Source organism: Eutrema salsugineum, unplaced genomic scaffold (genome assembly GCF_000478725.1).
Source record: "Eutrema salsugineum unplaced genomic scaffold, Eutsalg1_0 scaffold_3, whole genome shotgun sequence".
NCBI lineage: Eukaryota > Viridiplantae > Streptophyta > Magnoliopsida > Brassicales > Brassicaceae > Eutrema > Eutrema salsugineum.
In genome coordinates, this window is record NW_006256756.1 from 16,434,597 (window position 1) to 16,461,731 (window position 27,135).

General features: G+C 43.0%; 2 non-coding genes across 2 annotated transcripts; both read right to left on the bottom strand.

Moving 5' to 3' along the window:
- Window positions 1-6,711: 6,711 nt before the first annotated feature.
- Window positions 6,712-6,818, bottom strand: LOC112085607. Its single transcript, XR_002898908.1, has one exon. It is a non-coding gene; the product is annotated as a small nucleolar RNA R71 (small nucleolar RNA).
- Window positions 6,819-26,465: 19,647 nt separating this feature from the next.
- On the bottom strand, window positions 26,466-26,572 carry LOC112085547. Its single transcript, XR_002898850.1, has one exon. It is a non-coding gene; the product is annotated as a small nucleolar RNA R71 (small nucleolar RNA).
- Between the last annotated feature and the right edge of the window lie 563 nt (window positions 26,573-27,135).

Consider the following 27,135-nt stretch of genomic DNA (forward strand, 5'->3'; position numbering starts at 1 on the left):
CCAAGATTAGAAACCAGCTGGATACTGCTTCCAATGGGAACTTTCTGAGAAAGGAAATTCATGCTGCTTTGGAGCTAGTGGAGAACTTAGCAATGAGCAATGACACTTATGGTGACAGATCAAATAGATCTGAAGGTTCAAGCTCAGAACAGAGGCTCACTAGGGAAGTTAAGGAGTTAAGGAGTAAATTGGACAAATTGAAATTCACCACTCAGTAGCCAATGCATTTTGTTGGAGAATATGAGGAACCTTCTCAAATCTTTGAGAACATAAGTGAAAAAGGTCTCACCCAGGAGGAGCTTAACTACATTGGGAATCAGAGGTTCCAGAGATATCAGTATGGTAATGCCAATCCAAACCTTTCCTACAGGAACACCAATGTAGCTAACCCACAAGACCAGGTCTATCCCAATTCTCAAGCTCAACAGAACTTTGTTCCCAAGAACAACTTTCAAGGATCTTTTCAACCTAAGAATCAGTTTGTTCAGAATCAAGGTTTTGGTCAGCAACAACAACCATTTCAAGGTACTGGTTTCAGTTCACAACAGCAGCAAAAGGCACCACCAGGGTTTGGTCAACCACAGTTCCAACAGCATGCGCCGGTTCAACAACAGTTTCAGCCACCACAGGTTCAGCAGCCACAGATGGGAACATATATGGTTGGTATTCTGCAACAACTACTTCAAGGTCAACAGAACTTTGCAAGCCAGAATGCAGCTATGCAGCAGGAAATCAAGGAACTGAAGCAAAACCAGGCATCAAGCTCAAGGAACCAAGGTCACCTACCTAGAAAACCAGAACCCAACCCCAAGGAATATGCTAAGGCCGTTACACTGAGGAGTGGAAAGGAGTTACCTGGTATTGAGAACAACAATGTGATCATTGAGGACAATGATCAAACTGAGGGGGAGGCAGCCTTAAAAGATGACCAAGTTGCTAAGAAACCAAGGACAGAAAAGGGTAAAGAGGTAGCAAAGGAACCTGAACCAGAAAAGGTATATGTGCCACCACCTCCATACCAACCCAAGCTCCCATTTCCAGGGAGGTTTAAGAAGCAGCTTGTAGACAAGGCAAGAGCTGTATTTGAGAAGGCACTCAAGGAGACACCACTCACTATGCCTCTCATTGATGCATTCCTAATGATGCCAAAGATGGGTAAGTTCTTGAAGGATGCCATTCTGAACAAGACTAAAGAACTTCAAGGCATGGTGGTACTAAGTCATGAATACAGTGCTATCATTCAGAAGAAGTCCATTCCAAGAAAGTTGACTGATCCAGGGAGTTTCACACTCCCTTGTGCCATTGGACCTCTTCTATTCTCTGGATGTCTTTGTGATCTAGGAGCATCAGTCAGCTTGATGCCATTCTCCATAGCAAAGAAGCTGGGTTTTAGAGTTTTCAAACCTGCAAGGATCTCTCTTATCCTTGCAGATAGATCAGTTAGATTGCCTGTTGGTATGTTGGAAGATCTACCTGCTAAGATAGGTGGTTTTGAGGTTCCAACAGATTTTGTTGTGCTGGATATGGATGAGGAACCAGTTGATCCTCTTATCTTGGGCAGGCCATTCCTGGCAACTGCAGGAGCTATTATTGATGTGAGAGGTGGGATAATAGAGCTTCAACTTGGGACTGAAAAGCTCAAGTTTGATGTGAATGAGATGATGAAGAAACCCCCCATTGAAGGTCAATGTTTCTATGTGGAGACAATGGATCAGTTGATGAGTTGCTTGAGGAGCTGAACACTGAGGATCCTCTTCAAGCTGCTCTAACTCAAGAACAGGGAGACAATGGGCTCTTAGCAGAAGCAAGTGAAGGGTACAAGTTGTATTTGGACAATGCTAGAGAGCTGGGTCCTGAGACAAGTTTTTTGGAACTAGAACAAAGTGGCTCTGAGGTTTTTGCTATCAAAGGATCAGCCTTGAAAACTTTTAGTTATCAAGAAGTCTAAATCGCCACCTATGTTTGAGTCGATATGCTTTAGATGTTGTTTTAACAATTCATCCTGCATTGCATCTCTTGTGAATATTAGATTAGGTTTAGTTTAGGATCTTAACCAAAAACCCGATATCTTTTATTGGTTTGTGAGTTTGCTTACTTCCCAGTTTGTTTTTTCTTGCATATTAGACATCCTCCCTATGGATCGACACCCTAAGTCCTACAACGTACATCTGTGCACTTGCAGACACTAGGGTTTTATAAATTTAAAACTTTTGGAGGACCAACGGACTTGTTAAAAACAGCCCTACGCCCGCAAGCCCATCAAGTTTTTGGCACCGTTGCCGGGGAGGAATGAAGTCGCTGGAGGTCTAAACCTGGGAGGTTGAAGCCGCAGACGACTATATATATGTCGAGCTCCTGCCAAAGTAACATAGGAAGTAAACTAAATTTATAAACACCCTAACTTTTTCTTTTTCTGCATATTCTTTCTTCTGTTTGCCCTAGTTTCAGAAACCTTTGAAGCATGGATCATTCAAGAAGAAACCCTAACTCTGAGCGAAGGTCCTGCGACCTGTGTGAAGCTCCCTGCGCATGTGAATCACCCTCCAGGCGTGATTTTGATCATCATCTTCGGAACCCTAATCCGAACCACCCACATGGAGACTCGCGACCTCCACACCATCTAGATGAGCTCTATTCGCCACACCTGGTGAACCGTCGACCATCTCATCCTCTTCCTCATCAGATTCGGCACCAGAACTATGAGAAAAATCGACTTAACATCCTGATTAATCGATTGGAAGCCAAGCTGAATCAGTTCATTGCCTACCAAGCCTAAATCGATGCTGCCCTGTGAACAAGGATAGATGACGTGATCATCGGCCTTGACAAAAGGTTTGATGAACTCTCTGAGCATGTGAAGACACTGGAGGATCAGAGAACCAAGGCTAATGACGTGTTAGACCAGAGGATAGAGTCTGTCAAGGAAGAACAAGACAAAAACAAGTTCAGCATCTGGCAAAACGAAAGGGAGCTGCAAACCCTAACCTTTAGATCGATGACTTGGATAAGGAGCTGAATGAGAGCAAAAACCAGACCTACGACTACACATTGGAGCTGTGGCAAAGCGTAGTAAAGGTTGAAAACAAGACAGAAGAGCTTGATGCTACTTTAGACAAAGTCGTCTATGCTTTGGATGAAGTAGAAGAGAAAGTTGAAAAACTTTCTAAAGATCATAAGGAGTATGATCTGAACTCTGGAATCAATGATTTGGATACCCAAGACATGCCTGACGACCACTGGAAGCAAGAGAACAACAATGGAGAAGAAGAGATTCAAGAAGCAAGCACAGAGAGCCGGAGGGAGCTGACCGCGGCTGCGAGCTCCTCACCCGCGACTAGAGCCACTCCCACCGTGGCTCCGAGCTCCTCACCCGTGGTGGAGCACAACTTCTCAGACTGGGAGAACTTTCAACCTCTTTCTGAAGCCTGTTCATCAGAAAACCGATCTCATGTGACCAGACCTAGGTTGTTTGATCAAGCTGTCTTCTCAATCACTGCACAAGCATCAAAGGAAAAGGAAGAATCCAACACTTATGCATCTTGCAACATGGTTTACACTTGTGACAATGAGTTTCAAGAGCAATTCTCAGAAGATGAAGAGTATGGTATGTTTGTAAAAGATTCAAACCCTGGGGATGATTCATCAGATGACAACACAGAACCAATGACCAAGAGCATATCCAGAGAGAGACTGATCGAATTAAAAAAATTTGTGAAGTCCATTCCTCTCTATCTCGCATTCGATGATGTCTGGAAGCAAGGCTGCCTTCAAGTCTTCTTTAGATACAGCAAGGAGACTAAGGAGAACATCTCTACATATTTCAGAAGAGCCAGGTATCTATCTTTTCCTAGATCATAACCTAATGCAGCTGTTTACAGGATCCATCTCAAAGATCCCCAAGAAGCCAGTAATTACACAAACAAGATCAGCAAAGAATAACTTGAATAGTTCAACCAAGTAGTTCAGACATTGCCAGAAGGAATTTCGTTTGCCAAAGCATGTAGAGACTACATGATAGGCCACTTCTTTTGTGACAGCAAAGAGTCAATCCAAGAACTGGCGGAGCAGAGCCTTTACCGACGCAGTGCATGTCTCGGAGCTGATAAAAGACCAAAGCAACGCGCGTCAAAGAACTGGCGGAACAGAGCCTTTACCGACGTCGCCTGAGCTTGAGCCCTTCATCAAAGTTTAATATGTATGAGTCCTCTGTCCACTGAAACTGGAATTACACCGTTTAGACCAGTATCCTGGAAGTTACTCTCTGCTGAATGTGAAGTGGTCTGAGGAGCCCTCAATGCTGCGAGATAGTCTTGCGACTTGGTTAACTCGCAACGCATGAAGAAAAATGCGCTTGGAACTAAACCGCACGAAGACTCGCAATCTACACCGACTTGAGCCTGCGACCTGGGAGTAATGGAGATCAAGGTGAACACATCCCTGAAGACCCCTGCTACATGGTCGTGCGAGTTGAAGAGTAGTGGAGACCAGGCCGCAGACGGTTTCGCAAATCACTCTGAGAAGGTAATGCGGCTGAGTTTACAAGAGTTTTACCTCGTCCAAGCTGCTTCCTCTGGTTGTGCGACTTGGGCATGCGGCTTGGGACTAAGGGATGACCAAGTCGCACACACACCTTCCCCAGATTTCGCCTTAGTCATGCGAGTTGAAGAAGAAGAGGATTGAGCCGCACAAAGACTCGCAAAACACATCTAGATGGGCGTGCGGCTAAGACCAAGAGATTTAAGTCTCACAAGACAGTTTCTTCACCTGTGCGACTTGGGCATGCGACCTGGGGAGACTCTTGACCAACTCGCACATTCAACACTTTATCCATTAAAGCCGGGTCAGGACCCGGTTTGTCTCGGGCTGACCCGGTTCGTTTTTAAAGACTATAAATAGTTTTTAGGGTTTTTTTCCCCAAGACTCAAGCTTTATTCCCTTTGTCTATTGTCTCTTTTGTGAAAAGACTCCACTTAAGAAGAGAAATATCGATTTTTAAGTGTTTAATCAAGAGAGTTTGAGAGATCTTGGTGTTTAAAGCTGTTTTCTTCTGAATCTATCATCTATCTCTTCATTTACACACTTCTAATCATGATTAACAACACATCTTGCAAAGGATATAGTGTGTTGATCATGATTAATGAGTAATCTCCATATTAAGGTCTTAGATATGTAGATTAGGGTGCTTAAGTGGTAGATTAGTGAGCTTAGGGGTTAGATCATGCATATTCCATTCTCTACAACCTGTTCTTAATGCTAGATCCATACAAATTATATGTGGTCTAGATTCTGGGCATTTCATGCACCAAAAGTGTTTGATGAAATGCCTGAACCAAGGTTGTTAGAGGTTTAAGTGTTATTCATCATGGGAATGATTGTTTATATGCTTAAATGACAGATTAAACTGATTCTTAATGCTTGTTAATTCATATTTCACTAATGATGATTAGGTTAGAAACTGTTTTGGCATAGAAGTTGATACCTTCATGAGAGGATTAACTTAATTAATGATGTTTAAGTTGAATGGTTTGCTTGATCATATGGTTCATTAGCTCATTAGTTTATCACTGAAGGCACCCTAATCCACTATCATGTCTAAGACCTTTCTCAGCATCATACATACATTCTCATCACTTATCATTTGCTTAGTTCTTGTTTGATCACTTCTTTCATTAATCTTGTTTAAGTTTTTAGTTGTTATTAATCAATCAAAACCTCACCTGTTTACTTGAATTGAGAAACTGATCACATAGCTTAGTGTCTATCACCACATTCTTGGATTGACAACCTCTTTTATGCTACTTTGACAAAGGGGATTGATAGCCCTGTGACCCATAAAGTCTTGTCTATCAATTGGCGCCGTTGCCAAATTGTGGAGTGTTTAGCATTAGGCTCTGATCTGTTCTTGAGATCAAGTGCTTATTTTTTATTTTTACTGATTATTTTCAAGTTCTGGTTATAATTCAGGTGCATGAACACCATTAATCTTTTGGTACCAAGGAGGAGAAGGGACAGGAGTGGAAGACAGATTGATCAGGCTGATATGGAAGACCAAAGAGAGCATGTGGTTGACATTGAACAACCGGTTCAGGGTAATGGAGCTGGTAATGCAGCTGGTAATGGAGCAACAGGCTCAGGGTAATGGAGCTGGTAATGCAGCTGGTAATGGAGTTGGTCAAGGGTTACATCAGGGTAATGTTCATCAGGAACAGGTGCATCAACAGCAAGCTTATGTCCACCCAAGCTCCAGCTCATTAGCAGAGGCATCAGGCCAATGTACAACAAAGACAACAGGTGCACCACCAACATCAGCCCTTCCAACACCAGCAAAGGAGATATGAGCAGCCACAGGTCTATGTTGGAGAGAATGAGAGGGCCAATGCTCATCAGTATGGAGCTGGAATTCAGGCACCACCTGTGCAAAACAACAACTCTGAAGTGAAGGCATCCTTGTTGAATATGGTCCAGAACTCAAAGTTCCATGGACTAGCAATGGAAGATCCCTTGGAACACTTGGATCAATTTTATAAAGTGTGTGACCTGACAAAGATAAATGGAGTTTCTGAGGACAGTTTCAAGCTAAGATTATTCCCCTTCGGTCTTGGTGACAAAGCTCACCAATGGGAGAAGAATCTTCCAAGAGGCTCCATTTAAACCTGGGAACAATGCAAGCAAGCCTTCCTATCTAAGTTCTTCTCCACCTCCAGAACTGCTAAACTAAGGAATCAAATCTCTATCTTCACTCAGCATAGCAATGAGAGTTTTGGTGAAGCATATGAGAGATTCAGGAGCTACACAAACCAATGCCCACACCATGGGTTTAGTGAGGCTTCTCTTCTCAGCACACTTTATAGAGGAGTTCTTCCCAAGATTAGAAACCATCTGGATACTGCCTCCAATGGAAACTTTCTGGGAAAGGAGATACATGCTGCTTTAGAGCTAGTGGAGAACTCAGCAATGAGCAATGACACTTATGGTGAAGACTATGACAGATCAAATAGACCTGAAGGTTCAAGTTCAGAACAGAGGCTCACTAGAGAAGTTAAGGAGTTGAGAAGTGAATTGGACAAGTTGAAATTCACCACTCAAAAGCCAATGCACTTTGTAGGAGAGTATGAGGAACCTTCTCAAATCTTTGATAACATAAGTGAAGAAGGTCTAACCCAAGAGGAGCTTAACTACATTGGGAAACAGAGGTTCCAGAGACATCAGTATGGCAATGCCAATCAGAACCTGTCTTACAGGAATCCCAATGTAGCTAACCCACAAGACCAGGTCTATCCCAATTCTCAAGCTCCAAAGAACTTTGTTCCCAAGAACAACTTTCAAGGGTCATTCCAACCCAAGAATCAGTTTGCTCAGAATCAGGCTTTTGGTCAGCAACATCAATCATTTCAGGGTACTGGTTTCAGTTCACAGCAGAAAAAGGCACCACCAGGGTTTGGTCCACCACAGTTCCAGCAGCAAGCGCCGGTTCAACACCAGTTTCAGCCACCACCGGTTCAGCAGCAGCCACAGATGGGGTCAGACATGGTTGGGATTCTACAACAACTGCTTCAGGGTCAACAGATATTTGCAAGCCAAAATGCAGCCATGCAGCAGGAAATCAAGGAATTGAAGCAAAACCAGGCCTCAAGCTCAAGGAACCAAGGCCACCTACCTAGAAAACCTGAACCCAACCCCAAGGAATATGCTAAAGCCATTACACTGAGGAGTGGAAAGGAGTTACCTGGTATTGAGAACAACAATGTGATCATTGAAGACAATGATCAAACTAAGGGGGAGGCAGTCTTAAAAGATGATCAAGTTGCTGAGAAATCAAGGAAAGAAAAGGGTAAAGAGGTAGCCAAGGAACCTGAACCAGAAAAGATATATGTGCCACCACCTCCATACCAACCCAAGCTCCCATTTCCAGGGAGATTTAAGAAGCAACTTGTAGACAAGGCAAGAGCTGTATTTGAGAAGGCACTCAATGAGACACCACTCACTATGCCTCTCATTGATGCATTTCTAATGATGCCAAAGATGGGTAAGTTTTTGAAGGATGCCATTCTGAACAAGACTAAAGAACTTCAAGGCATGGTGGTACTAAGTCATGAATGCAGTGCTATCATTCAGAAGAAGTCCATACCAAAGAAAGTTGACTGATCCAGGGAGTTTCACACTCCCTTCTGCCATTGGACCTCTGCTATTTTCTGGATGTCTTTGTGATCTAGGAGCTTCTGTCAGCTTGATGCCATTCTCCATAGCTAAGAAACTGGGATTTAGAGTCTTCAAACCTGAAGGATCTCTCTTATCCTTGCAGACAGATCAGTTAGACTACCTGTTGGAATGTTGGAAGATCTACCTGTCAAGATAGGTGGTTTTGAGGTTCCAACTGATTTTGTTGTGCTGGAAATGGATGAGGAACCAGTTGATCCTCTTATCTTAGGCAGGCCATTCCTGGCCACAGCAGGAGCTATTATTGACGTGAGAGGTGGGATAATAGAGCTTCAACTTGGGTCTGAGAAGCTCAAGTTTGATGTGAATGAGATGATGAAGAAACCCACCATTGAAGGTCAATGCTTCTATGTGGAGACAATGGATCAGTTGGCTGATGAGTTGCTTGAGGAACTTAATACTGAGGAACCTCTTCAAGCTACTCTAACTCAAGAAAAAGGAGACAATGGGCTCTTAGCAGAAGAAAGTGAAGGGTACAAGATGTATTTGGACAATGCTAGAGAACTTGGTCCTGAGACAAGGTTTTTGGAACTGGAACAAAGTGGCTCTGAGGTTTTGGCTATCAAAGGATCAGACATTAGCCAATGCAGCTTGGATAAGGATTCGAATGAAGCTGATGCACCCCCTGTTGAGCTCAAGCCTTTACCAACAGGGCTCAGGTATGCTTTCTTGGGCTTAAACTCCACATATCCAGTGATCATCAATGATAGCTTATTAGAGCATCAAGAGAGTGCATTGCTTAGTGAGATAAGAAAGTTCAGGAGAGCCATAGGATACTCTTTGGCAGATATTAGAGGGATCTCTCCTGACATATGCACCCACAGGATACACCTAGAGGACCAATCTATGTCCTCTATTGAGCATCAACGACATCTTAACCCAAACCTCAAGGAGGTGGTTAAGAAGGAGATACTCAAGCTTCTTGAGGCAGGGATAATTTACCAAATCTCTGACTCAAGATGGGTATCTCCTGTTCATGTTGTGCCCAAGAAGGGTGGGATCACAGTGGTTAAAAACGAGAAGGATGAGATGATAGCTACTAGGACTATAACAGGACACAAAATGTGTATAGACTATAGAAAGCTCAATGCAGCCTCTAGAAAGGATCATTTTCCTTTGCCTTTCATTGATCAGATGTTATAGAGGCTTCCAAACCATCCCTTCTTTTGTTTTCTCGATGGGTACTCTGGATTCTTTCAAATCCCCATAGATCCAAGAGACCAAGAGAAAACAATATTTACATGCCCTTATGGCACATTTGCATACAGGCGCATGCCTTTTGGTCTCTGTAATGGCCCTGCCACATTTCAACGTTGCATGATGCATTTATTCTCTGACATCATTGAAGAGAAGGTGGAGGTGTTCATGGATGATTTTAGTGTCTATGGCTCCTCCTTCTCGGATTGTCTCTCTAATTTGTCACAGGTCTTGGAGAGATGTGAGCAGCATAACTTGGTGTTGAATTGGGAGAAATGCCACTTCATGGTGCAGGAAGGAATTGTACTTGGGCATAAGATATCTGAGAAGGGCATAGAGGTTGACAGAGCAAAGGTGGAAGTGATGGTGAATCTGCAAACTCCCACTTCAGTCAAAGGGATAAGGAGTTTCCTTGGGCATGCAGGGTTTTACAGAAGATTCATCAAAGATTTCTCAAGAATAGCCAGACCCTTGAAAAGGCTGTTGTGTAAAGAAGTTGATTTCATCTTTGATACTGAGTGTGAAGAGGCCTTCAAGATGATCAAGGATGCATTAGTCAGTGCACCAATTGTCCAAGCCCCAGACTGGTCCCTTCCTTTTGAGGTTATGACAGATGCATCTGATTTTGCAGTTGGGGCTGTACTTGGACAGAGGAAGGATAAGAAGCTTCATGTTATCTGACTCTGCCCAAGAGAAGTATGCTACCACAGAGAAGGAAATGCTGGCAATAGTCTTTGCCTTTGATAAATTCAGAAGCTACCTGGTGGGATCAAAAGTCATTGTATATACTGATCATGCAGCCCTCAGGTATCTGATGACAAAGAAAGATGCCAAGCCTAGACTGTTAAGATGGGTTCTTCTACTTCAGGAGTTTGATATGGAAGTACAAGACAAGAAGGGTATAGAGAATGGAGCTGCAGACCATCTCTCTAGGTTGAGAATAGACTCTGAAGTCCCTCTTAATGACAGTCTTCCTGAGGAATCATTGATGGTGCTCCACTCTTATTTGGAGTTTGAAGAAGTGGATAGCATCCAAGAGAAAAGAATGCCCTGGTTTGTTGATATTGTGACCTTTCTTGCTTGTGGAATGGAACCACCTGAACTAGATGCTTACCACAGAAAGAAGTTCTTCAGAGATGTCCAAAGATAACATTGGGATGAGCCCTACCTGTATGTCCTGAACAAAGATCAGCTGTATAGAAGGTGTCTTTCTGAGGAGGAGATGCAACCTGTGTTGCAAGAGTGTCATGGTTCAGCTTTTGGGGGTCACATGGGAGCATTCAAGACTGTGGCAAAGGTTCTTCAGAGTGGGTTTTGGTGGCCCACAATGTTCAAAGATGCTCAGTTCGTTGTTTCAGCATGTGATGCCTGTCAGAGGCATGGAAACATTTCAAAGAGGAGTGAGATGCCTCAAAACCCAATTCTAGAAGTTGAGATCTTTGATTGTTGGGGAATTGACTTTATGGGGCCCTTCATTTCATCCTATGGGAATCAGGATATACTTGTTGCTGTGGACTATGTGTCCAAATGGGTTGAGGCCATTGCTTCCCCTACCAATGATTCCAAGGTTGTAGTGAAGCTGTTCAAGAGCATTATCTTCCCAAGATTTGGAGTACCCAGGGTTGTCATCTCTGATGGAGGATCTCATTTTGTGAACAAGACTTTGGAGGGTTTGCTGAGAAAGCGTGGAGTGAAACACAAGGTAGCTACTCCTTATCATCCTCAAACTAGTGGCCAGGTTGAAATATCTAATAGACAGATCAAGGCCATTCTTGAGAGGACTGTTAGCTCAAGCAGAAAAGATTGGAGCAAAAGGCTAGATGATTCATTGTGGGCTTATAGGACTGCCTTTAAAACTCCTATTGGGACATCACCTTTCAATCTGCTATATGGGAAGAGCTGCTACCTTCCTGTTGAGTTGGAGTACAAGGCCTTGTGGGCTGTGAAGTTGCTGAACTTTGATATCAAGACAGCTCAAGAGAAAAGGGTCATTCAACTCCATGAACTTGAAGAGATAAGGCTTGGGGCTTTTGAGAGCTCAAAGATCTATAAGGAGAAGACCAAAGCTCTGCATGATCAAAGGATTCTGAAAAGGGAGTTCAAGGATGGTGATCTGGTGTTGCTGTTCAACTCTAGACTTAAGTTGTTTCCTGGGAAACTTAAGTCTAGATGGTCTGGTCCCTTTAAGGTTCTTGAAGTCAGGCCATATGGAGCTGTTGTCTTAGAAGGAAAGAATGGTCAAGAGTTTGTGGTAAATGGCCAAAGGATCAAGCACTACCTAGTTTCACAAGGGAAGGAGGAAGCTACATCAGTTCCCCTTCTTGATCCACCACCAGCCTATTAAACAGGTTTCCAAAGTCAAACTTAGAGACTTTAAACAAAGTGCTCTTGGGAGACACCCCAAGCTTATCCTTTGTAAATATGCTTTTAATCTTTTCTTTGCTTCTTTTCTTTTATATTTTAGAACTTTTTGATGGGTTTTGTGAGTTGGTCTCAGGTTCTAGGTGATTTTTGGAGGCCATGGCTCAGTAATAAATGGACTGGAGCATGTGAGAAGGCTGAGAGAGGTGTTTAAGGCCTGAAAACTTGGAGGACGCCTGAGTGCTACCTGGGAATGCGGCTCAGCACATACAGAGCAGGCCGCATGAAGACTCGCAATTCACACCGGCCTGGGCGTGCGAGAAGAACCAAGACGGACCAAGGCGCACACCAGGAGAAAAAGCCTGAGATGACCAAGTGTAGAATCCTGCAAAGTAGGTGTACGGCTCAGCTAAAGAGAGGACCAAGCCACAGGAAGGTTCGTAAATTACGCAGGAAGGTTCGTAAATTACACCTACTTGGTCATGCAGCCTGACTTACGAAGAGACCAAGTCGCACAGAAGGAAAAGGAGCCGAGGTGCCTAAGGACCAGATCGTGTGAGTTGGTAGTGCGGGTCAGATGCAAGAAAGCCCAGGTCGCACGGACATTCGCAAACTGCACCGGCCTGGGCATGCGGTTTAAACAAGCCGCACAAAATGAAGAAGGCCGTGGCGTCTAAGTGTACAGATCCTGCAACCTGATGCTGCGGGTCAGATAAGAGGAAGCCAAGCCGCAGCAGAACTCGCAAATAACACCGGCTTGGTCATGCTAGGTGATACTCAAGAACCCAGGCCGCACAAAGGGAAGCAAGGCCGAGACGACTAAGTGTAAGATCATGCGAGTTGGTCGTGCGGCCTGGATCAAGGGAAGCCCAAACCGCACTTCCACTTGCAAATCACACCGATTTGGTCCTGCTAGCTGGTGTCCAAGAGCCCAGGCCGCATAAAAAAAAAAGAGGGATCCAGAGGCGACTAAGTGAAAGATCCTGCGACAAAGTCATGCGGTTTGAATCAGGAAAGCCCAGGTCGCAGGAAGGTTCGAAAAATGCACCGACCTGGGCGTGCGAGTGGGTTCAGAGGAAGCAGGCCGCATATTGAGGAGGAGCATGGAAATGTCTAGGTGGCCGATCGTGCGACCTAGTCATGCGACTTGGACGCACAAAAGACCATGCCGCATGAGAATTCGCAATTTACACCGGCATGGGTGTTCGGGCAAGCTCCAAGAATGGCCAGGTAGCAGCATCAAGGAAAGGACTGAGCCGTGCAAAAGAAGTTCTTACTGCGGCTTGGGCATGCGGGACAGAAAGGAGAAGGGCCAAGTCGCACAAAAATCCATCTAACACCGAATTGGTCGTGCGGCTCGGTAATAGCGGTTCCAGGTCGCACAAGGAGAGAAAGGAGGCCGGTCAACGAGAAAAGGACAGGTCAAAGCCTTGACTGGTCAAAATAGATCTATTGACCACCAGTCCAAAGGCTTGACCTTGTCCCACACTCTCTCTTCCTCACCAAAACCACGAGTTTGCTCCTTTTCTCTCATTTCTCTCCATTGTTTTCATCATAACTCTCTCATTTCTCCACCAAATTCGTTGATTCAAAGTGCTCTGAGCTCGTTTTTGATTTGTAAATATCATCCTGTTGTATTTTGAACTCGTTGCATCATAATCCCAAGGTATTCACTCTGTTAAAATTCATATTTTTCCATGTTCTTCAATGGTGATTTTTGAATTTCAAGGTGTGGAATCGATTTTGATAGGTTGTTTTAGACCTTGGAATATTTTTATAAATGCTAGGGTGCTAGATAGTCATGGAAAACAGAGCACTTTGCTGGTGATTCATTGTTCTTGAGTTTTGAAAATTGTTGCAAGTTAATTCATTAAAATTCGATTTTTTTTTCCTTGGAAAAAAATGAACTTGTTTCTTGCTGAGTCCTTGCTTTGCACTCTTGTTTTTGCATTGCTATGAACTTATTGGATTGATGCTTGGCTTGAGAAACTTGTTCATGTGCTTTTAAAATCGATTCTTGCAACAAATTCTTTCAAAATTTTGGAGAGTTTTGTGAACTTTGATCTTCTGCTAATCTTGTTTTGAGAAATTTCTTGGCAGATGACAGAAAGAACCAACTCTCTAGCCAAGAAGAAGGGCACTGCATCCAAGGACAAGGGTTTGGTCTCAGGGTCTTCACAGCAAAAAGGAAAAGGCCAAGTCACCAAGAAAGTCACAAAGCAAGGGAAAGGTGATCAAGCGCCAAAAAGGACAAGGCATGAGGAGAAAGCAATGGTGGTTGCTTCTGGTTCCAAGAAGAAAGGGAAACAGTTGGCTGTGGTATCTGATGATAAACAGACTGAGAGTGGCTCAAGCAGCTCGGCTGGTGGTTCCCAAGGCACCATTGAAGAGGGTTCAAAGAGGATCAAGAAAACTGAACCAGAAACACCTGATTATCTGGCTAAGTTTCAACAGATGGAGATCAAGCAAGGGAGGTTACCTGATGTGGACTTTCTGAAGAAGATTGGCATCTATGAAGATGTCAAAGCTTTGCTTGGGAACATGGGCATTGAGTCACTTTTGGAGATGAGAGAGATCGCATATGAAGAGGAGTCTCAAGAGTTCTTTGCTTCTTTTGAAGCTTTTATATACTACCCAAGGGATTCAAGAATTCTTCAAGGGGATGGACTTGGACACATGGAGTTTACTGTGAAAGGAAAGGACTATACAGTGTCATTCAAGGAATTGAATGAGATTTTTGGGTTTTCTACACCTAGAAATGTTCCTCTCTCCAACCAGGTCAATCTCAGAAAAGAAAATGTTTAGGCTCTATGGAGATCAATTGCTTCTGGGAAGTACACAGCTGGAGCAGCTAAGTCCTCTTGGATAAGGAATGCAGTGCTGAGATATGTACACAAGATTCTCTCTCACAGCTTCTACTTCAAAATTGATGTTGGAAGAGTTCACAAAGGTGATCTGATGCTCCTTGGTGTGGGGCTGAAACAGTTGATGCCAACTCATGAAAATGAGGAGCCCTATGAAGGATATGCTTACACACCTTGCCTTGCCTCTCACTTAGCAAGGTCTTTGATGTTCTACAAAAAGTGCAATTGGGGTTCAACAAAGCAGGATGCAAAGCTGACCCATGGATGGGTTGTAACAAAGATCTTGAAGGCCAAGGGGTACAGATTCAAGGAGAACAAGGCAAGGTTTGATCTGATTAATGAAGCCCATTTGTGTAAGATCGGTTTCCTTCAGGGAAGAGTTGGTGCCAAGCTGGTCTACAACTTCAAGTCTTTAATTAATGAGCCAGTCCAAACTCTCCTGCCCAATCCCTCCATCACCCCAGTCCAAGTAAAGAGGAACATTCACTTCTTCTTGCTGAAGGAAGAGCTGTACAATGTCCAAACTGATCCACCAATCCTCAAGTACAAGAAAGCTTGCAGAGAAAAAGCCTCCAAGGAAAATAAGGCAACCGCTGAAGATGCTACCACAAGTGCTGCTGGTGCTCAAGATGCTGATCTGCCTCCACCTCAAAAACGTTTTGGTGGAAACAGATATCACTTTGATGATTACAACTGGGAAGAGCCAGGCACTTCAAGGTTTAGAGCTCAACAAAAGATTGGTGTTCTCCAACAATGGTGCAAGTACCAAGACAAAACCATCCAAAAGATGGCAAAGTGCATCAAGGAGATGAAGAAGAGGATCAAGAAGCTTGAAAACACTTGCAAAGGTGGATCTCCAACACCGGTTTCACCAAGGAACAGAGAGGAAGTTGGAGAGAGTTCCATGAACTGCACGGCCCTGGTCACATATGGCACAACATGGGTGGATCTTGACGATGGTTCTGATGAGGCAAGCCATCACTCCTGGGAGACACCATCCGGTCACACTTCAAACCCCTCTTACTCATTGGGGTCAGACTTCCACAGCTCTTAGGTAACACTCCACACCTTGTACATATGCATGTAGATTTTCTTCTCTCTTTTTCATTTTACTTGTTTGCTTTGCTTTAACTCCTTTCTCATGCTTTTATAACACAAGGGATTGTGTTATTTAAGTGTGGGGGAGGAGTTTCATCTTTTACTAATCATTTTTTCTCTGTTCTTATTTTATACTTTGAGTCTTGAGTCACATTCTTGCATGCATTCATGTAGTTTCATCTAAGTGCATATAAAAAACCAAAAAAATTGAAAAATCTGAAAAATTTTCACAAAAAAATGATCATGTAGTTGCATTCTCATTTTTAGGATTGAGTCTAGTTGCATATTCATGTAGGCTGCATCAATGCAAGGGAGTAATGATAGGTTTTTCCTTGAGAGAATATCGCTTTAAGAATTCGGTTCACTGCCCTAGTTTCTAGTTCTTTGCTGCATGTAAACAAGAATGAAATCAAGACTGATCCATGCTTTGAACTTGTTAAGTGAATCAAGCTTTGATTAGTCCAGCCTTATCTAAGTGAGAACCTTAATTTGACAATCTAATTATCATTGCTTGTGCATGTCATTGTGAACTCATGGGTACCCTTAAAATATTTGAGCTCTCTTATCCCTTTTACCACTCTTTGCTAGCTCAAATAGCTGTTCTCTCACTTTGAGACAGTTCCCTGCCTTTAACCAAACCTTCCTTCAAGCCTGAAATACTATAGTGAGAGATGTGAGGCCTTTTTCTGAATAAACTTGACAGAAAGTGTTGGGTTTAGGGCGACAAGAGTAGGGTCTCATGTAGATCTAGCTCAGCATCATGAGTCTAGAGTAGGCTAGGAAGAGTTCTTGAGATACACTGAGTGGAAAAGAGGAAGTTTGAGATGAAAACCAGGGGTTGGAAAAGAAAAGAAAGAGGTTTGGGGTCTGCTGTGTAAAGAAAGAAAAGCTCTTGTGTTTTGAAAAAAAGAAAGTCTAGCCTCTAAGTGAAAAGAAAAGAAAAGAAGCCAAAAAGGCTCAAGTGTTGGAAAGGAAAAGAAAAGAGGCTAGAAAATGTTATATGAGAAAGAGCTAAGTGGAATATTCAGACCCCAAAACCTGAGTTTAAAGTTGAAAAGATGAAGCCCCTGGTGAGAAGAAGAATGAGAGTGAAGTGAGGAGAGGGTTGATAAGGCAATGAATGTCTTGAGAGAGGAGTAGCTAGGATGTAATCTTCATGGGAGTAGAGTTAAGGTGAAAGACCAATTTGGCGCATTGGGTAGATGGGATGCTGCTCTTGTATGCACCAGATGCCTTTTACCCTTAGCATTCTGTTAAAGTTTATTCCTTCTTGAGTGATCCGTTGAGCTGAATGGAAGCCAAAACATTAAATGAGATCATCTTTGTCTCATGACCCTGTCCCAAGACAAGTGAGTTCACATGATTTGCATAAGCATGATTCACATGAGCTTTAATGAATGTCAAAAGGTTGGAACTGATGTGTGCTGTCGTGAGGGTTGTCAAGTTTTACCCTAATTGAAATCAATAGCCGCAAGTACACAACTGATCGAATGTAGTACTTAGGGATCGAATCCACAGGGAAGGAGGATCTTTTCCTGCAAAAAGCCTTTGAAATAAGTTAAAGTAAGGAAGTCTAGAACAAAAACGGTTTTGTAGGGGTTTGGTAGTGTGTTTAAAATCTAAAAACAAAATATTAAAAGAGAATACGGAAATTAAATGACGTAATAACTAAACTTAACGGAAATAACTAAAAATAATAAAAACGGATATTCTAATGCTTAAATGAAAATGAACTAAAAAGGAAAGACAATATTGAACTAAAGCTTTAAAGAAAATCGGTGTAAATCAATGGAAAAGAAAGCATTGGGGTTCAGGGAAGTTTTCTCAGGGGTACGAACGATTCAAAACATTGCTTGAGAGGAAATTTTGTAAGATCTTAGCTTAAACTTTTTGAACTGGAGTCACGGACGTATGAATACACCACTGTCGTGATCATAGACAACTATCTCTCTCAACCATGACCAGTAGGTTTCCACTCTGGCCCTGGAAGAGAAGAGATGCATTATGTTTAAGACTCGTCCTAATTCACAAATCGCCCATAGGTAGGTTTCCACTCCTATGTTTGTTTTGCTCTCCCAAACTAGATCTGATACCTGATGAACACTTTCGTGTCACCAAGCATCTGGATCAGATTGTAGTTCATGACGCTACTCTCATGCAGTAAAAACGAATTCAGAAGAAAAAGTTCTAAGGTTCGGCTCAAAAGCTCATCGAATCCTCATCGAACATATAAATCCCCATCGAAAATCCCTTAATCCCAACAATAAAACTACTCAGACATAATGAACAAAATCAAAGACATAGTATTAAGATGTAGAATAGAAATCGAAATTGAAAAAGAAAGAACAAGGGTTCAAGAGAACAAATCTCTCTCTCCCTAAAATCTAAAGCAAAAACAATAAAAGTATGAAGTAATGATAGATGGTATTAGGTTCTAGGTTACACGATATCTAGGGCTCCTAAGACATGTATTTATAGTGCTCAAGACCTCTCTGGACGTCACTTAGGGTTTCTCCAAATGTGGGCTTCAGAAATGGGCTTTTTGGGCTTGGAGTTTGATGGCCGCGGTCGGGAGTGCTCTGACCGCGGGGAATGGGTGGTTTGCCGCGGTCGGGATGCTCCTGACCGCGGGAAAATGCTTGTTGGCCGCGGGTGGAAGTGTTGGCCAGCTGGTTTACGGGACATCTTGCTCTTCGCGTATCTTTTGACTGAACCGTTGGATTGCCAAGCTGTAAAGTGCACTGGAAAGCTGATACTTCCATCTTTAAGGTCTCCAAATTTGAGCTGGATCAGACGGTGAGAAGGCCTTCAATCAGGGGTGAACTTCTGACGGTTTGACTCTGAGCTGAAATCAGGTTTTCTGTCCATTTTGTTAAGCTTTTCCCTAAGTTACCTGAAAAGAGTCTTGGAACTACAAATACTAGAAAAACGTGATAAAAGTACTTAAAAGCAATTAAAAACATAGAAAAAGTATTTCAAAACGATCCATAAAAGTGGTCAAAATACAGTGTTATCAGGAACTAAGGCTGTTTGTGAAAAACTTAATCTTGAGCTTGATTCATTCATTGATAAGTATGGCTAAAAATTTTGTGAGTAATCTTGTTTGCAATGCATCTTAGAATTAGCAACTAGGACAGTGAGCCTTGAACTCTTTTAGTGATACACTCTCTCATTAAGGAATATGAACTCCCAATGCATACAACCTATTTCTCTCATTTGCTCTTTTTGCTTGAGGACAAGCAAAGGAAAAGTGTGGGGGAGTTGATATATTCATAATTTGTCATGTTTAGGATTGCATTTTTGTCCAGATTGAGTCTCATGCATACATTGAGCTAGTTTTGTTAGAGTTTGTCTTAGATTCTAGCTTTGTTTAGGATTTGCATTAGGTCCTAGAGTGTCCTGCATTTTAGGAGTGTTCTCAGGTCATTTGGAGACTTTTGGGAGCAACTTGGAGCTGGGATCGTGGAGGAACCCTCACATGTGTGCAACAACTCGGACAGATGGTTTGGCGCAGCCAAAACCCTCACTTTGATCGCGTGGGACGAAGGATTTGCAATGCGATTCACCTTTCAGAGTCTTCATCAAGAATCAAGAGGCTCGAGTCTAGTTTCCATAACACTTGAGATCGTCTCATTTGGAGCTGTGAGCTGAATGTTACGGCGATCGGACACAGTGCATGTCTCGGAGCTGATAAAAGACCAAAGCAACGCGCGTCAAAGAACTGGCGGAACGGAGCCTTTACCGACGTCGCCTGAGCTCAAGCCCTTCATCAAAGTTGAAGATGTATGAGTATTCTGTGCACTGAAACTAGAATTACACCGTTTGGACCAGTATCCTGGCAGTTACTCTCTACTGAATGTGAAGAGGTCCGAAGAGCCCTCAATGCTGCGAGATTGTCTTGCGACTTGGTTAACTTGCAACGCCTGAAGATGAATGCCTCGAGGTTGAGCTGCGAGTTGAGAAGTGCGAGTAAGGTATCACTGGATAAGGTCTGAGGCTTCCGAGCAAGAAAAATGCTAAGTCCACAACCGTGCGACTTAGGCATGCGAGTTGGCCGCGCTTGAAACTAAACCGCACGAAGACTCGCAATCTACACCGACTTGAGCCTGCGACCTGGGAGTACTGGAGATCAAGCCGCACACATCCCTGAAGACCCCTGCTACATGGTCGTGCAAGTTGAAGAGTAGTGGAGACCAGGCCGCAGACGGATTCGCAAATCACTCCGAGAAGGTAATGCGGCTGAGTTTACAAGAGTTTTACCTCGTCCAAGCTTCTTCCTCTGGTTGTGCGACTTGGGCTTGCGGCTTGGGACTAAGGGATGACGAAGTCGCACACACACCTTCCCCAGATTTTGCCTTAGTCATGCGAGTTGAAGAAGAAGAGGATTGAGCCGCACAAAGACTCGCAAAACACATCTAGATGGGCGTGCGGCTAAGACCAAGAGATTTAAGTCTCACAATACAGTTTCTTCACCTGTGCGACTTGGGCATGCGACCTGGGAGACTCTTGACCAACTCGCACATTCGCCACTTTATCCATTAAAGCCGGGTCAGGACCCGGTTTGTCCCGGGCTGACCTGGTTCGTTTTTAAAGACTATAAATAGTTTTTAGGGTTTTTTCCCCAAGACTCAAGCTTTATTCCCTTTGTCTCTTGCCTATTTTGTGAAAAGACTCCACTTAAGAAGAGAAATATCGATTTTTAAGTGTTTAATCAAGAGAGTTTGAGAGATCTTGGTGTTTAAAGCTGTTTTCTTCTGAATCTATCATCTATCTCTTCATTTACACACTTATAATCATGATTAACAACACATCTTGCAAAGGATATAGTGTGTTGATCATGATTAGTGAGTAATCTCCATATTAAGGTCTTAGATATGTAGATTAGGGTGCTTAAGTGGTAGATTAGTGAGCTTAGGGGTTAGATCATGCATATTCCATTCTCTACAACCTGTTCTTAATGCTAGATCCATACAAATCATATGTGGTGTAGATTCTGGGCATTTCATGCACCAAAAGTGTTTGATGAAATGCCTGAACCAAGGTTGTTAGAGGTTTAAGTATTATTCATCATGGGAATGATTGTTTATATGCTTAAATGACAGATTAAACTGATTCTTAATGCTTGTTAATTCATGTTTCACTAATGATGATTTGGTTAGAAACTGTTTTGGCATAGAAGTTGAAACCTTCATGAGAGGATTAACTTAATTAATGATGTTTAAGTTGAATGGTTTGCTTGATCATATGGTTCATTAGCTCATTAGTTTATCACTGAAGGCACCCTAATCCACTATCATGTCTAAGACCTTTCTCATCATCATACATACATTCTCATCACTTATCATTTGCTTAGTTCTTGTTTGATCACTTCTTTCATTAATCTTGTTTAAGTTTTTAGTTGTTATTAATCAATCAAAACCTCACCTGTTTACTTGAATTGAGAAATTGATCACATAGCTTAGTGTTTATCACCACATTCTTGGATTGACAACCTCTTTTATGCTACTTTGACAAAGGGGATTGATAGCCCTGAGACCCATAAAGTCTTGTCTATCACCCTCGACTACCAAGCCCCTCGGCATTACATGCCGAGGTCCCTTGTCACGAACCCAGATTCAAGAACAAGTTGACTCGGAGGATGCACGTGAAGATGGATTGAATACTAGGGTTTATGCATGTTCTTGACGTGTTCTTCATGAGATCTTCATCTTGATCTTTGCTAACTTGCACCCCTCGGCATCAAGACATCGACTTCACTCTCTCACACACCGTTGTGCTCACCCGACGACCCAAGAAGAGCGTTCAGTACCCGGTTTGTTCCGGGCTGACCCGCGACACTTACCCTTCATTATAAATAGATTTTAGGACCAGAAACCTAATCATCTTTTATCTTATCTTATTTCCTGCCTGTTTTAGCTTTAAGAACTTGCCTCTTTTGTGAAACTTGATTAATCTAATCCGATATCTCGTTTTCACGTAAGAATCTTGTTCTTGTTCATTTCTTTTATTCACCAGCATTAAACTCCTTATCATGACTAGCTACACGTCTTGCAAAGGACTTAGTGAGCTCGTTATGATCAGTGAGTAGTCCATTTAAGAGGCTTTAGATAGGTAGATTAGGGTGCTTTCATGATAGATTAGCGAGTTTAGGGGTCTAGTCTTGCATGTTTCATTCTTTAACCGACGAGATCTCTAAGCTGGATCCAAGCACATCACTTATGGTTCAGATCTGAGACATATCTCGCATCAAAAGTGTTTGTAGAAATGTCTGAACCAATCGGTTAGAGTTTTAAGAGTCTTTCATCGCGAGAGTGATAGTTTGACCTTCTTAAATAACTTATTGAACTTGATCTTAAAGCTGACTGATTCATGCTTCTCAAAAGGGATTTTGGTATGAAAGAGGATCAGTTTAGATGTTTAATACTTTCATGAGAAGATTATCATATTTTGAGTTCATGTTAAATGAAACCGCTTGATAATATTGATTCATTAACTCGCCAAATTAGCTTGGAAGCACCCGAGTCTTTGATCCTGTCTAATGCTTCTGCCTTTATCATATATCATCATCATCCGATCATTTGCTTGTTTGTTTATCGTCATTTGCATCCTCACCTAGTTTAAATATCATCTCTCGTTTCATTTTTATGCTTGTTTGTTTATTAAGTAGATTAGTTACCAAAAACTCTTACTTGTTCATCTTGACTTAAGATTACAAGTAACATAGACTAGTGCCTCATACACAAGTTTGGTTTGATAACCCCTTGTACTACAAGACATGGGATTGATAACCTCTACAAAGAGCCTGATAAACTCTTAGTTATCAACTGGCGCCGTTGCCAACTTATGGGAGCATTAGTCTCTTATTTGTTCTTGAGATCAAGACTTTACTTTCTTTTGTTTTACTAACTCTTTAACAAGTTCTGGCTTTGCTTTCAGGTGCATGAAAACCAGGTCTCGCAGCACAGAACCGCCTCTCCCTTACGACAACAACATCAACCGAATCGAAAGGCGAGCACGCGAGAGAGAAAGGCACTGTAAACGGCTTGGAATGGCAGAACAGCAAAGGAATAAGCAATAGGCTCAAGACGCCGAGCACCAGACTCAGGCTAATCAAGCGCAGGCCGAGAGGAACGAGCAACAGGCCTACGTTAACCAACAACAGGCTCAAAGAAATGAACGGCTTGCTCAACCGAATCAACATCAAGCCAACAGAAATGAGCAGCAAGCCCACCACGTTCCTCCGCCTTCACCACCAGATCATAGACAACCTTCTCCGGTCTTTGTTGGAGAAAATGACCGAACAAACGCGCACCAATATAGAGCCGGGATTCAGGCACCACCTGTGCAAAACAACAACTTCGAAGTTAAAGCTTCCCTGCTCAATATGGTGCAGAACACCAAGTTTCACGGTCTATGATAGGTCTATATTTTACATCATCTAGGTTACATTTTAGAGTCCTCATCATGTGTTTTCCCATGTAAATTGAGTCTTTAGGCATCAAAATAGGATTTAGGGCTTGCATTAGGTCCCAAAGAGTTTTGCATGTTTTGAAGTCTTTATCAGGTGCTTTGGAAGCCATTTGGAGCTTAAGAAGAGGAGCAGAAAAAGAAACGGTGAAGAAAAGGGTCAAAAATGCTGAAAACCGCTTGGAGGAATTTCTCGGCCAAAACTCGTACCGGCTGGACAGAAACCTCGGTCAAAAAGTTTACCGGACGGTCATTATCGGCCAAAATCCTTACCGATTGACCAAAATCGGCCAAGGTCGAGTATCGGGTGCAAATTACCCTGGGGTAAGTTTTTGGCCGAGGCAAACGGAATTTTACGGCTAAAAAGCTTGCCGCGGTACATCGCCCTCGGTCATTTTCCTTACCGCGGGAAGCTTTTCTCGGCTAAAACCTGTCCTTGCCCGGGCATTTCAAAGATCAGCAATCCGGGGAACCTTCCGGTCCGAATCAGTTGGCGGGGTCTTCATCAAAGTTGGAGATAATCAAGCAAAGATCCCGGGACAATTGGAATCATCCAATTCAGACCAGTGAGGAGAAAGATACGTCTTCCGGAAGAAGCACCAGTATTGCGCGTACTCGAGAACCGAACAGCGGATTTCAAAGATCACGACGGACGGAGCCTTTCCGGTCCGAACTAGCTTGCCCGGTCTTCATCAAAGTTTGAGATCTGTGAAAGCTCATCTCAGAACGCTTCGAATCACTCAATTCGGAGCAATGGTTTGAAAGATAAGGTCTCCGGAGTTCACATTGGTCCAAGAGCTTATTTTCTGGTGATTCCAATTCGGCGCAAAGATGTGAAATCCAGGAAGCCTTCCACTTCTCAATCTCCGACGGTTTCTTCACCGAAGTTCGGGCTTATTGAGTCATCTTGACTATGGAACTGGTCTCAGAGCAATTGGAGTCGTGTGTTGAAAGTTACTGCTTCCGGAAGGCGAGATGGTCGACACGAGCCTAAATGAGTCGCGATACGCGCTAAGTATTTTCTCAGGCCTCGGCATCATCACCTCGACATTGCTCAAGTCAAGGCTCATATCTTGGGAGTATTTTCGACTAGACCTCGTGCTGACGCCACGGCACGTTGGGATCAAGGCATCCACACGTAAGAAATGAAGCTAGAAATGACTAAGTGTTGAACGTGCACCTCGGTGTAATGGCCTGGGCGTGCATGCCGGACTCTGTTCTCCCGAACCCCTCGACTACCAAGCCCTGCGACATTTTATGGCGGGGTTCCTTGTCAGAACCCCAGAATCAAGAACAAGACGACTCAAGAACACACACATGAAGATGGATCAAAGACTAGGGTTCATGCATGTTCTTGACGTGTTCTTCACGAGATCTCCATTTGGATCTTGGCTCACGTGCACTCCTCGACATAAAGACCTCGGCTTCACTCTCCGACACACCGTGGCACTCACCCATCAACCCAAGAAGGCGGCTCAGTACCCGGTTTGTTCCGAGCTGACCCGCGACACTTTCCCTTTACTATAAATACATTTTAGGACCAAAAACCTAATCATCTTATCTCTTATCATCTTTTAGCTTTAAGAACTTGCCTCTTTTGTGAAACTTGATTAATCTAATCCGATATCTCGTTTTTGCATCAGAATCTTGTTCTTTCTTTATTTCTTTTATCATCCAGCATTAAACTCCTTATCATGACCAGCTACACGTCTTGCAAAGGACTTTGTGAGCTCGTTATGATCAGTGAGTAGTTGTTTATGCGGCTTTAGATAGGTAGATTAGGGTGCTTTCAAGATAGATTAGTGGGTTTAGGTGTCTAGTCTTGCATGTTTCATTCTTTAACCGACGAGATCTCTAAGCTGGATCCAAGCACGTCACTTGAGGTTCAGATCTGAGACATACCTCGCATCAAAAGTGTTTGTAGGAATGTCTGAACAACTCGGTTAAAGGTTTAAGAGTCTTTCATCGCGAGAGTGATAGTTTGTTCTCTTAAATGACATTTTTGAACTGAATCTTATTGCTGACTGATTCATGCTTCTCAAAAGGGATTTTGGTATGAAAGAGGATCAGTTGAGATGTTTAATACTTTCATGAGAAGATTAACATGCCTTGTGTTCAAAGTTAAATGAAATCGCTTGATAAAATGATTCATTAACCCATTAGTTTAGCTTGGAAGCACCCGAGTCAAGTATCCTGTCTAAAGCTTCTGCCTTTATCATATATTATCATCATCGAATCATTTCCTAGTCATTTGCATCTCTACTTTGTTTAAATCTCATCCCTTGCTTCATTTTTATGCTCATTCACTTGTTAATTAGTTTAGCTAAAACTCTTATCACTCCATCTTTACTTAAGATTACTAGTAACATAGATTAGTGACTCCATCACAAGTTTGGTTTGATAACCCCTTGTACTACATGGACAGGGGTATTGATAACCTTTTTAAAGAGTGAAAACTCTTAGTTATCAATTGGCGCCGTTGCCAACTTTACTTTCTTTTGTTTTACTGACTCTTTTGCAAGTTCTTGTTTTGATTTCATGTGCATGAAAACCAGGTCTCGTAGCACAGAACCGCCTTTACCATACGACAATAACATCTACAGGATTGAGAGGCGAGCTCGCGAGAGAGAACGGCACTTTGAAAGGCTTGGAATGGCAGAACAGCAAAGGATCGAGAACCAGGCTCAAGAAGCCGAGCACCAGGCTCAGGCTAATCATGCGCAGGCAGGAAGAAATGAACAACAAGCCTACGTTAATGAACAACAAGCCTACGTTAATCAGCAACAGGCTCAAAGAAACGAACGGCTTGCTCAGCAAAACCAACAACAAGATAATAGAAATGAGCAACAAGCCCATCATGTTCATCCGCCACCACCACCAGCTCAGAGACAACTTCTGGTCTTTGTTGGAGAGAACGACCGAGCTAATGCGCACCAATATGGAGCCGGGATTCAAGCACCACCGGTTCAAAATAACAACTTTGAAGTTAAAGCTTCCTTGCTCAATATGGTGCAGAACACAAAGTTTCACGATCTAGCCGGAGAAGACCCTCTAGAGCATCTAGATCAGTTTGATCGGGTTTGCGACTTAACCAAGATCAATGGCGTCTCAGAAGATAGCTTCAAGCTACGCTTGTTCCCATTCAGCCTCGGTGATAAAGCTCACCAGTGGGAAAAGAACCTCCGGAGGGGTTCTATACAAACATGGGAGCAGTGTAAACTGGCGTTCCTATCAAAGTTCTTTTCCACATCACGCATGGCTAAGCTCAGGAATCAGATCTCAAGTTTCACGCAGCACAACAACGAGAGCTTTAGTGAAGCTTGGGAACGGTTTCGAAGCTATACAACCCAATGCCCACACCACGGCTTCTCAGAGGCATCCCTCTTGAGTACTTTATACCAAGGTGAACTCCCCAAGATCAGAAACCAACTCGATACAGCTTCAAATGGAAATTTTCTTGGGAAAGAGATCAATGCGGCAATGGAACTAGTGGAAAACCTCGCCATGTCCAATGACACGTATGGTGAAGACTTTGATAGAGCAAACCGTTCAGAAGGATCTAGTGATGAACAGCGCATGAAGAAGGATATAAGAGAGCTTCAGAGAAAGCTTGACAAGGTTTTAATGGCGACTCAAAAGCCAATATACTTTGTAGCCGAGTTTGATGAGCAAGGGCCAAGTTTTGACAATGTTAATGAAGATGGTCTAACTCAAGAGGAGCTGAACTACATAGGGAATCAGCAGAGGTATCAGCGGTTTAACAACTACACCAATAACCCCAACCTCTCTTACAGAAACCCAAATGTAGCTAACCCTCAAGACCAGGTATACCCTGCTCAACAACAACAACAAAGCTATGCTCAAAAAGCTCCATTTCCGAATAACTTCCAGCCCAAGCAACAGTTCAGTGGGCAACAGCACGGCTACACTC